The sequence below is a fragment of the Chiloscyllium plagiosum genome, chromosome 24 (assembly GCF_004010195.1).
Source record: "Chiloscyllium plagiosum isolate BGI_BamShark_2017 chromosome 24, ASM401019v2, whole genome shotgun sequence".
Classification (NCBI taxonomy): Eukaryota; Metazoa; Chordata; class Chondrichthyes; order Orectolobiformes; family Hemiscylliidae; genus Chiloscyllium; species Chiloscyllium plagiosum.
The window spans coordinates 7,729,606-7,742,447 of record NC_057733.1 but is presented as its reverse complement, the minus strand read 5'-3'; positions in this window follow the sequence as shown (position 1 = coordinate 7,742,447).

Genomic DNA, 12,842 nt, shown 5'->3' with positions numbered 1-12,842 from the left:
ATCTCACCTTGACCGATGTCAGGAATTTCAAGTGGAGCTCACAACAAAGTTGGAAAAATTTTCAAGCCACAGAGTCATAGGCTTGGACAGTCCATCAGGTCTGTGGTGGATTGAAAGTTGGTTGGCTGACAGGAAACAAAGAGTAGTGATAAACGACTCCATTTCGGAATGGCAGGCAGTGACCAATGGGGTACCGCAGGGATCAGTGCTGGGACCGCAGCTTTTTACAATATATATTAATGATATAGAAGATGGTATTAGCAATAACATTAGCAACAATGGAATCAATTTATGTAAAGGGGCAGTACAGAGAGATCTGGGTGTTCTTGTACACCAGTCAATGAAGGTAAGCATGCAGGTACAGCAGGTAGTGAAGAAGGCTAATAGCATGCTGTCCTTTATAACAAGAGGGATTGAGTATAGAAGCAAGAGGTTCTTCTGCAGCTGTACAGGGCCCTGGTGAGACCACACCTGGAGTATCGTGTGCAGTTCTGGTCTCCAAATTTGAGGAAAAACATTCTGGCTATTGAGGGAGTGCAGCGTACATTCACGAGGTCAATTCCTGGAATGGCAGGACTACCTTACGCTGAAAGACTTGAGCGACTGGGCTTGTATACCCTTGAGTTTAGAAGACTGAGAGGGGATCTGATTGAGACATATAAGATTATTAAAGGATTGGACACTCTGGAGGCAGGAAACATGTTTCCACTGATGGGTAAGCACCGATCCAGAGGACACAGCTTAAAAATATGGGGTAGACCATTTAGGACAGAGATGAGGAGAAACTACTTCACCCAGAGAGTGGTAGCTGTGTGGAACGCTCTGCCCCAGAGGGCAGTGGAGGCCCAGTCTCTGGATTCATTTAACAAAGAGTTGGATAGAGCTCTCAAGGATAGTGGAATCAAGGGTTATGGAGATAAGGCAGGAACAGGATACTGATTAAGGATGATCAGCCATGATCATATTGAATGGTGGTTCAGGCGCGAAGGACAGAATGGCCTACTCCTGCACCTATTGTCTATTGTCTATTATCTAACTATTCTAAACTCATTTTCCAAATGTTGGTCCATAGTCAACTTACATATTCAACTCAATTCCAGATCAGTGAGAACAAATAAAGTCAGCTATACTGTCCTCCTGAGCACAGACCATTGGATTCAGCAGTTATTTGTTACCAGGACTGGCTTGGTGAATGTGACACTGAAATATATGATGTCCTGGAACAACAATAATCAACCCTCATTGCCAGGGAGAACCAACCCAAGGTCACCATTCAAGAAGGCAGTGTTCCAACAGCTCAAAGCTGAGGGTCCAATGACAAATTCAGAAGATAAGGAAGAAGTGGTGGGAAGGGAAAGCCCAAGAAAGAAGGCTATCCTTCCATAGGAAAGATATTGCTAATCTTGAAAAGGTTCAGAAATTATTTACAAGAATGTTTTTGGGGGTTGGACAGTTTGAGTTATAGGGAGAGGCAGGATAGGTTGGGGCTTTCTTTTCCCTGGAGTGTCATAGGCTGAGCAGTGACCTTATAGATAGAACATAGAACAGTACAGCACAGTACAGGCCCTTCAGCCCTCAATATTGTGCTGAGCTTTTATCCTACTCTAAGATCAAACTAGCCCACATACCCTTCATTTTATTATCATCCATGTGCTTATCCAAGAGTCATTTAAATGTCGCTAATGGACCTGACTCTATTACCACCACTGGCAGTGCATTCCACACATTCCCTAAGAACCTACCTTTGACATCGCCCCTAAACCTTCCTCCAATCATCTTCAAATTATGCCCCCACATGATAATCATTTCCCGCCCTGGGGAAAAGTCTCTGGCTATCCACTCTATCTATGCATCTCATCATCTTGTACACCTCTATCAAGTCATCTCTCATCCTTCTTCGCTCCAATGACAAAAGCCTGAGCTCCCTCAACCTTTCTTCATAAGACATGCCCTCCAGTCCAGGCAGCATCCTGGTAAATCTCCTCTGCACCATCTCTAAAGCTTCCACATCCTTCCTATAATGAGGTGACCAGACTGAACACAATATTCCAAGTGTGGTCTAACCAGGGCTCGAAAGAGCTGCAGCATAACCTCACAGCTTGTAAACACAATCCCCCTGCTAATGAAAGCCAACACACCATATACCTTCTTAACAACCCTATCAACTTGGGTGGCAACACTGAGGGATATATACCCCAAGATCCCTCTGTTCCTCCACATTACCAAGAATACTGCCTTTAACCCTGTAATCTGCATTCAAATTCGACCTTCAAAAATGAACCACTTTACACTTTTCCAGGTTGAACTCCATTTGCCAGTTGTCCAACCAGCTCTGCATCCTGTCAATGTCCTGTTGCAACCTACAACAACCTTCCACACTATCCACAACTCCACCAACCTTTGTGTCATTGGCAAACTCACCATCCACTTCCTCATCCAAGTCATTTATAAACATCACAAAGAGCAGAGGTCCCAGAACAGATTCCTGTGGAACACCACTGGTCACTGAGCTCCAGGCTGAATACTTTCTATCTCCTACCACCCTCTGTCTTCTATGGGTCAGCCAATTCTGTATCGAGAAAGCCAAATTTCCCTGTATCCCATGCCTCCTTTTCTGACTGAGCCTACCATGGGGAACCTTATCAAATGTCTTGCTAAAACCCATATACACCACATCCACTGCTCTACCTTCATCAAAATGTTTTGTCACATCCTCAAAGAATTCAGTAAGGCTTGTGAGGCATGACCTGCTCCTCACAAAGCCATGCTGACTATCTTTAATCAAACTATGCTTTTCCAAATAATCATAAATCCTGTCTTTCAGAATCCTCTCCAATAATTTTCCCATCATCGACACAAGACTGATTGGTCTGTAATTCCCAGGATTATCCCTATTCCCATTCTTGAACAAGGGAATAACATTTGTTAACATCCAGTCATCTGGTACTACTCCAGTGGACAGTGAGGGTGCAAAGATCGTCACCAAAGGTGCAGCTATCTCTTCCCTCACCTCCTGTAGTAACCTTGGGTATATCCCTACTGGCCCAAGTGACTTATCTATCCTCAGGTTTTTCAAAATTTCCAGCACATCCTCCTTCTCAACTTCAACCTGTTCAAGGATATCAGCCTGTTTCATGCTGTCCTCTCAAACGACAAGGTCACTCTCATTAGTGAATACTGAAGCAAAGTATTCATTAAGGATCTCCCCCTCATCCTCCGACTCCAAGCACAAGTTCCCTGCACTGTCCCTGATCGGCCCTACCCTCACTCTGGCCATCCTCTTGTTCTGCACATAAGTGTAGAACACATTTTTGGGGTTTTCCTTAATCCTATGTGCCAATGCTTTTTCATGCCTCTTCTAGCTTTCCAAAGTCCATTCATCAGTTCCTTCCTGGCTATCTTGTAACCCTCTAGAGCCCTGTCTGATCCTTGCTTCCTCAACCTTAAGTAAGCTTCCTTCTTCCTCTTGACTAGATGTTCCACAGATGTTCTTGTCATCCAAGGTTCCTTCACTCTACCATCCCTTCCCTGCCTCAGTGGGACAAACCTACCCAGCGCTCACACAAGTGCTCCCTAAACAACCTCTACATTTCTATTGTGCATTCCCCTGAGAATGTCAGATGACCTGTAATTTGATAGGAATTTGAGGAAAATAAAAAGTGGGGGATTGCGAGGGAGGTGGGTATCCAGAATAGAGAACAAATAATAAGGAACAACCCAAGAGCTGCTGCTCGGGTTAAGAAGGAAGTTGCTGAGGGTGGAGGTTACGTTCAGAAATATGAATGGTTCTGGATATAAGTTTGCTCACTGAGCTGGAAGGTTTGTTTTCAGACAGTCTGTCACCATACCAGGTAACATCATCAGTGAGCCTCTGGATGAAGCACTGGTGTTAGTGACCCGCTTTATGTGTTTAGGCTTCCTTGGATTGCTGATGTCATTTCCTGTGGTGATATGGTGATAACTGGAGGCTCACTGATGATGTTACCTACTATGGTGGCAAAACATCTGAAAATGTACCTTCCAGCTGAGTGAGCAAACTTACATCCAGAACCTCAACCTGAGCTACAAATCTTCTCCAAACATGCTTAAATGGTTTTGCTGGAATGTGTTGAACCCCATGCGTTTGAAATGTTGGAAGTTGTGAGGTAAACCCATGTGGTTTATAGGAGTCAGTAAGAATGAGTCAGAGAAGGGAACGCAGAAAGATAATACCAAGGATCAGAATGTAGCCCTATCTGTATCAAGTTGTAAGGTCAATGAGAGGTATGCAGGACTTTTATCAAAAGGAATGGCTGCTCATTTTTCTTTAGGTGAAGTAACTGAACCCATCACCAAACTGAGAGATAGAGGGGCAGCACAATCACTTTTATTGGAGAAAGAATTGCTTTTCCCTCCAGAGAGCTCGATGGGAGCTAAAACGTGGAATTGATGGAGAGTATATTCTGGTTGCATTATTCTGGTTGCAGCTGGAATATGATTTGTTATCAAAAAAGGTAATTGTCAGAGTGGTAAAAACATTACCTTTTGCGGGATTAGATTTACTTCTGGGTAATGATTTGTCAGGACTAAAGGTATTAGCTTCACAGGTATTTACCGAAAGCCCAAAGGAGGTACAAAAAGCAAGAATAGGTTCCTTGTATCCTTTTCTCGTGTGTGGTAACCAGGACAGTGGTTAAACAATCAATGAAGTGTTGAGGGGACACCACAAGCAAATGAAGGATAGCTATACCTTTCTTGAAAGGTGAAGATAATCCAGTTGGAGTGTTTGGAATGACTGCTCCCCACCCCTGCCCCCCCTCCCCCCCATTCACGTGCCCCACTCCACCAACTGCAGAACCTAAAGTAGATTCTGAATTAAATAAATGAGCAGAGTCAACTCATACTGAGGTCGAGGTTGAAGGAATTGCAGAGTGCTTTTGTCTTAAGAACCAAGTGATGAGGAAGTGGAGACACACTCGTAGACCCACAGATGAAGATTAGTTGGTTGTTTAATGGTACTGCCCACCTATTGTAGAGAGATATGGTGAGTAGCTGGACATGTGTGAATTTGGAAAACTCAAGAGTCTATAGACAGGTATTTTACTTGGTCAAAGTTGTGATGCAGTTTTGTAAAACATGCCGTACTTGTCAGGTTGTAGGTAAACCTCAACACATGATTAAGCCAGCATCCTTAATTCCTTTGCCAATTTTTGAGGACCCATTCAATGACGTTCTAATGGATTGTGTAGGGCCATTACCTGAACAAAAACTGGAAATGAATACATCCTTATCTTTAGAACCATTCAACTTCCAGAGGTTACTCCCTGAAGAACAATCAAAGCTGAAGAGAGAGTGGAAAAACTCTCCATTCATTATGGTCTACCAATGGAAGTACAGCCTGATCAAGGATCTAACCTTATGTCAAAACTTTTTCCAAGATATTATCAGTAGTTTAGGGATTAAACAATTGAAATTGACTGTGTACCATCCACAGATCCAAGGTGTTTTGGAGAGGTATCATCAGACTCTCAAAACCATCATCAAAGTCAATTGTTATGGGTGTCCAGAGGACTGGGACAAAACATTAGATTTTCTCTTATTTGCAACCAGAGTTTCTCCAAATGGATCTTTGGCCATTTGAATTAGTTTATGGCCATGAAATAAGTGGACCATTCAGCTTGATTCAAGGTACATTGCTAAGCTTGGTAAACAAATATTCAATGTTAGAATGTGTGTCCACGTCTCCCGAAAGGTGGAGTTGCTCATGGGGTTTTAAAAACTTCCCAAAATAAGATGATAGGGGCGGCAGACAAACATGCGACAAGCAGAAGTTTTAAAGCAGGAGATGATTCCTTGGTGCTGTTGCCTTCACTTTGAAAGCAAACTTTGGTGGTCCCTACTAAATAATTAAAAGAGTTAATTATCAGGAAACATAATTAATTGATACTCCTGATGATAGGAAAAATAATCGATTGTGTTGTGTGAACATGTTAAGACTGCTATCGTACAGAAGACAGTGAGAATGTATAGTAGGAAGTGAGGACTGCAGATGCTGGAGATCAGAGTCGAAGAGTGTGGTGCTGAAAAAGGACAGCAAGTCAGGCAGCATCCAGGGCCCAGGAGAGTCGACGTTTCGAGTATTAGTTCTTCATCAGGAAATTCCTGATGAAGATCTTATGCTCGAAATGTTGACTGTCCTGCTCCTCGGATGCTGCCTGACCAGCTGTGCTTTTCCAGCACCACACTTTTCGAATGACAATGAACAGGTGTGTCAAGTATTTAGTGCAGTCCAGGAGGATATGACATGAGGGTGAGAGCCAAAGAGAACTGAACAATTCCCCAATGTGAACATCCTACAGTTGGATTAACAAATTCGGAGATTTTAGAAAATTCAGGCAATGTGTTTTTGTATCTGGAGAAAGATAAATAGAGAGATAGAGTGAGTGTGCTCAGAAAATACTGGTATGGACTAAGCCAGATGACTCAAACCACTCTTTAGCAGGCAGCTCGGACCATAACTTTTCAATTTGTTTCAGTCAGTGTGCAGTGAAAATTACCCGGATTAAGTAAGCTAGGTTGATTATTAGATTTTAAAACAGACAAAACTTTATTCACAAAATTAAACAATGAAACACAAAGAATAGAATAAAGAACCCCTACAGAACTCAGTCTCTCCAAACTAGATTTAATTATACTGTTCCAAATATACACAACAGTCCCTCAAAGCAAACTCCCTTTAAAAACCAGTGTAAATGGAACACATACTTACAGGTTGAAGTTGAAGGGCAGAAATAGAGAGAGAGTTTCCACACAGCTCCCTGTTGAACTCCTCACCAGTTCAAGATTGAACTAAACTGTTCAGCTAGAGAGCTGGCCACTCCCCTTCTATTATACAGGCCACTTCTAAAACATGACTGTTGGGCTGAAGTCTTGCCTGTTTACATTTGAACAAAAGGCCTCTCAAAATCCTTTTAATCTCTGCACCAAATCAGACTGATCGGAGCCCGGCCTGGTTTATTACTCCTCTGAAACAAAATCCAGCACAGAGTATCCTTGAGCCAAGGAACAGCTTTTAGAAAAAAAAGGGACTAGCTTTGTGACAATACAAAGAAGTTTGCAAAGAACCACTTGGATCAACAATATTAACCAAACATGACGGAGATGTAGGTAATTCACACTCAATAAACCAAAATAAGGCTCCAAGGTTATTCAGATGGATCAGCAGCTGTTTAACGTACAATTGTACATATTTACGGGAAAGAAAATGCAATTGCTGATACCTTAACCTGTTGTAAATTTAAGAATGTGACAAAAGAAATTTGAATAGTGAATAAGAGTGAATAAGGGTGGCATGGTGGCTCAGTGATTCACACTGCTGCCTCACAACGCCAGGGTCCCAGGTTCGATTCCCACCTTGGGTGACTGTCTGTGTGGAGTTTGCACATTCTCCCCGTGTTTGTGTGGGTTTCCTCTAGGTGCTCCAGTTTCCTCCCACAATCTGAAGACGTGCTGGTCAGGTGATTTGGCCATGCTAAATTGCCCATAATATTAAGTGAATTACTCGGGGGAAATGGGTCTAGGTGGGTTACTGTTCGGCGGGTTGGTGTGGATTTGTAGGGCTGAAGGGCCTGTTTCCACACTGTAGGGAATCTAATCTAAGAAGCTAGTGGAGATAAGAATGAATGACTGTGAGTTGTGTGTTTTGTTTGTCATCGAGGTTTCACTAACTCTATCATGATGTATATTTTCTCTAAAATTGGTGTTTTGGTATGTTGAGAGTGGGGACATGTTAAAACCCTCACTGATTTTTCATTATTTTTATTTTTATTCTTTTATTAAGTTTGAATTGCAAGCTCAAAATGACCTGTGGATTTTGGGACAGCTAGTAGCAAAAAGAAAAGAACATGCATTATTTGTTTGAGAGTCCAGTCCTGGAGGCATATTACAGGCTTCAATAAAAAGTTCTAAGAGACACAGTGATCCTAGCAAGAGCATTGTGTTTAATGAGGTCAGTACTTGGCAATTGGTTCTGGCAAGTCTGGAAGAGACCCTATGTTAAAGCAGATGGCAGTTTTTGAATGGTAATTGGGGCCTCAGGAAAGGTTGGTCAGTCTGTAAGGTGCAACCAGAATTATGTTGTTTTTTTAACTATGCTTTCTGAGAGATGGTTCTGGATTTTTGCTGAGACAGCTGAAGATTTGAAAGCGCTCTGCCTAATCTGATGCATCAGCTTCCAAAAACCCAAAGAGTAGAAAGTTGAGTTCGAGATATTGCTGCCTTAGCCTGGGTGAACTGACCAACATTTCAGAACAAAGCAGCTAAGGAGTCCATGTTTATGTCTGTAAAACCATGCATAATGAAAGGTATTGAAGTAACTTGGCCATTTTTGTTACTTTCTTTCATTTATCCCTGAACTGTGTTTGTTTGATGGTCTGTCTGTCTTCTGTGTGAGTAGAGGCTGAAAACAAAATGTTTTGGGTTTAAAGCACAGAAATTGATTAGCTTATATTTTGATTAATTTTGTCTCTGCTAAAGTTATTGCATATTTAATACACAGTTACATCTTTTGTTAAAGATGTACAATTACTGACTTGAAATTAATAATTTGTGAAATCTGGGATTCATTATTCAAAGATCTGGTTAGGAACCATTTCAGTGACTACATGGGGTCTTTGTTGGTTTAATTGTAATACATTGTAAAGAGAGAAGTAGAAAGACTGATTTAGTTCCATTGTCTTTTTCCATTTGTAACATGATGCAGAAAGCCAATCAGTTCAACACGATAGAGCACAGACCCAAATGGAACAAAAGGACTGGCTATGATGTCGACTGACAGTTCAAGCTAAACCCCATCCCAGTTCAATGACTTGTTTGAAGACCTACCACCATGAAAGCAGAACTGTTATTTCCAACTGAGCAGTGTTCTTAACGGGTCAAAAAGTGTGGTGCTGGAAAAGCACAGCCGGTCAGGAGAGGAGGGGGTGGCCCAAGGGGGGCTCAGAGATATATGGGAGGGAGGTGGGGCTGGGGGGAAGGTAGCTGGGAATGTGATACATGGATGAAAGCTGGGGTGTGATGGTGATAGGAGTGGAGAATGGACTGGTATAGGTAGGAAGGAAGTTGCACAGATACGACAGTTCAGGAGGGTGGTGCTGACTTGGAGTGTTGGATCTGGGATAAGGTGGGCGGAGGGGAGGTAAAAGAACTGATGAAATCGACATTGATTCCATGTAGGTGGAGCATCCCCAGGTGGAAGATGATGTGCTCTCCCTCCAGTCATCGGGTGGCTAAGATTTGGCGGTGGAGGAGGCCCAGGAGTTGCATGTCCTTGGTGGAGTAGGAGGGGGAATTGAAATGTTCAGCCACGGGGTGGTGGGGTCGTTTAGTCCGTGTGTCCCAGAGATATTCTCTGGGGCAGGAGACTTTAACTAGTCAGAATCAAAGGCATACTCCAAGCTACATCCCTGAATATCACCACTAGAAACCAGGATGTGACCATTATCAATTCATTGGGAACTTATTGAGGTTATACAATTTTGCTCAAATGGTTCTCCCATCAATATTTTATGACAACTAATGTTTATATGCCATTTTTTACATAATTAAATATCCCAAGGGGCTTTGCAGGAACATTAAAAAGCCAAATATAAAACCGAGCCATTTAGGAAATACAAACTTAGGTGATCAAAGGTCTGGTCAAAGAGATAGATTTTAGGATGTGTCTTGAAAGAGGAATGTGGACTGGAGAGAGGTGTAGGGAAGGAATTCCAAAGTTTGAAGCCCATACAGCTGAAAGAATGGTGGAGTGGGATGCAAATGAGGCTAAATTTGAGGATTTCAGTATCTTGCATAGCTGTGAGGCTAGATGAGATTATGGAACGAGGGAGGGATTTGAAAACAGGGATAAGCGATTAAGATAACATTCCACACATGGTCCTCGGATCCCTATCAGGAAAGATCGAGTGTCCTTTGGAATTGTTAAAGATAGACATGAATATGTGTAAAATATGGAGAAACCCATTTAAACTGATAAAAGAACTGTTAAGATAGCTGTAGAGAGAACTCTCAACCTGTCATGCAATTAGATCTTCTGCCTTTTAACTATTACAAAAAAAACTGTGTTCTTAAATGAAAAGCAGCTATTTCATTCTGTCTATGAACATCAGCCTAATGGCATTATTATAGTATTAGTGTTACATGACTAATTTCACAACCTTTCATTGTCACTGCAAGGCATCTGGCACTTTGTTTGATAGCTCCAAATGGCTACAAACTCTTTGAAGTGAAATTATGATGACAAATGCTTGTATCCAAGGGATTAAAGGAAGTCATGTGAGATTAATAGATCTTTATCAATGAGTATTTTTTTAAAAATTCATGAACAGACACCTGTGGTCTTTATTGATGGTCCCAGCACTAACTCATGGCTGCTGTAATGGGGGTGGGTTTGGGTTCCTGGCAGTGTCTGCTTCCAATGCAGATTCATAGAGGCAGTACAGAGGTGAGGTTGGGTCCAGTACATGATCCAGTGGCATCAGCAGAGGCTGTATCAGTGACGTAGGCCCAAAGGGGACTCCTGGTAACAACAGAGTCAAGTTTGGGTCAGTGTGGTACCTGGCAGCATCTGCACTGGTGAGGTCCAGTGGGGACTGATGGTGGCAAGGGCATTGGTGGAGACGAGTTGGTGTCACTTCCATCACCTGTCCTCTTGGGAAAAAAAACCCTCAAGTCTTTCTGGGATGCTTCACCCTGAATCAGGTTTGCAGGGTCACGGATGTTCTGTGTGTGGGACCCAGGAGTGAAAACTATGAACAAGAGGATGTTGACCCAATGTTGATCAATACTGTGAGTTACAACATCGGCAGCAGGGATGGGAATGTCCTCAAGATATTAGGGTGGATCTGAAGTCATCATTTCCAGGGTGGCACAGTGGCTCAGTGGTCAGCACTATTACTTCACAGCACCAGGGACCCAGGTTCAATTCTAGCCTTGGGTGATTGTCTGTGTGGTGTTTGCACCTTCTCCCCCTGTCTGTGTGGGTTTTCTCTGGGTGCTCCAGTTTCCTCCCACAGTTCATAGATGTGCAGGTCAGGTGATTTGGCTGTGCTAAATTGCCCCTAGTGTTCAGGGATGTGTAGGTTAGGTGCATTAATCAGGGGTAAACGTAGGGGAATGGGTCTGGGTGGGTTACTCTTTGGAGGGTCAGTATGGACTTGTTGGGCCAAAGGGTCTCTTTCCACACTGTAGGGAGTCTATGAGGATTTAAGTATGAATAAATTATCTTGACATTTTGTTTAAGTATGCATATAAATACTAAAGAATCCTTATAGTGCACAAGCAGGCCATTCAGCCCATCGAGTCTACACCAACCCTTCTGAGAACATCCCACACCCGATCCTATCCCTGCCATTTCCCATGACTAACCCACCTCGTGTATGCATCCCTGGACATTTTAATGGCTAATACACCTAACCTGCACATCTGTACACTGTGGGAGGAAACCCACGCAGACACAGGGAGAATGTGCAAACTCAACGCACTCAGTTACCTGAGGCTGGAATTGAACCCAAATCCCTGGTGCTGTGGAGTAGCAGTGTTAACCACCGAGCCACTGTGCCACCCGAAAGGTTTAGCATTCGTTAGTGGCTGCTGTTGGCTTTGCAACAACAGCAAACATTTATCATGTAATTCAAGTGCTGAGTCCTAAATAGAGTGTGAGTGCTTCCCACGGGGGACTCTTCCCAAATGGTTCTCCAGTGTCACGTTAGAGTCTGATCATGGATTGAGGTTGCACTCATCGCAAAGGGATATTGCTTCACGCCAGCACTGTAGCAGCAAACGCATGATTGTTTGGTTGAGACTGTTCTGAAGAAATGCAGCATCTGTCGCTTCTCAACTCTTTAATCTGAGTCAAACGGTGTGGTGCTGGAAAAGCACAGCTGGTCAGGCAGCATCGAAGGAGCAGGAGAGTCAATGTTTTGAACATAAGCTCTTCATTCTGATCTTGACTCTGACCTCCAGCATCTGTGGTCCTCATTTCCTCTTTAATCTGAGAGACAGAGGAAGGGAGAGGGAGAAAGTGAGCGAGAGAGAGTGGGCCTGGGATCAGAGAGGGAGAGTGCCTTTAATTGTCCAGGTGTATGCTTCATCACTCGGTTGCAAATCTGGACAACAGTACCAGACGATGTCTGGTTTGTACTTAATGTTCTTTCAGATTTCAGATTGTGTTACCATGGTGAAGCACAGAGGAAGTTATTTCCCTTAGCTGCTACTTCCTGCTGTCAGGTTTCAGAGTGTCAATCAAAATCAGAGTAATTACTGGGTGCAGCAACTTCAGCACTTTTGACCACGTTATTCTATTTATTTTTAGCAACTCCTCCAGTGAATCGATAATAGGTTTAATTTGTTCCACATTACCAAGGTATCGAGAGCAGAGGAATATCAATGCAGACCTAAGTGGAAAAATACTCAGGATCAAAGGTTCTTCAACAATGAAGGAAAGGACACTGGCTTTCTTGACCTTATGGCTGCCCAAACCTCGTTACCAGGCAGTGTATGAAGTTAAGTGTAGTGTGTCAATTGCATGTGGCAGAGTTTCTGACGACAGGAATATACCCCAACTACCCCCCCCCCCCTCCCCTCCCATTAATGGCTGAAAGTAGCCCCTTGGTTGATCTGAATTGGCTGCTCACCTTCAAAGGGCAAGTAGACTGTTTCCTGTGTTTGTTATCCCCGTGGAAGTGAGCCTGGAATTGGCACCGTGCTAGGGAGCCACCTTGTTCAGGGTTTACGGCTTTTCTCCCACTGTCACAGGGCCCAGGTGAGAGTTCGCATCTGTCTCACCATCTGCTCTTGACCCTACC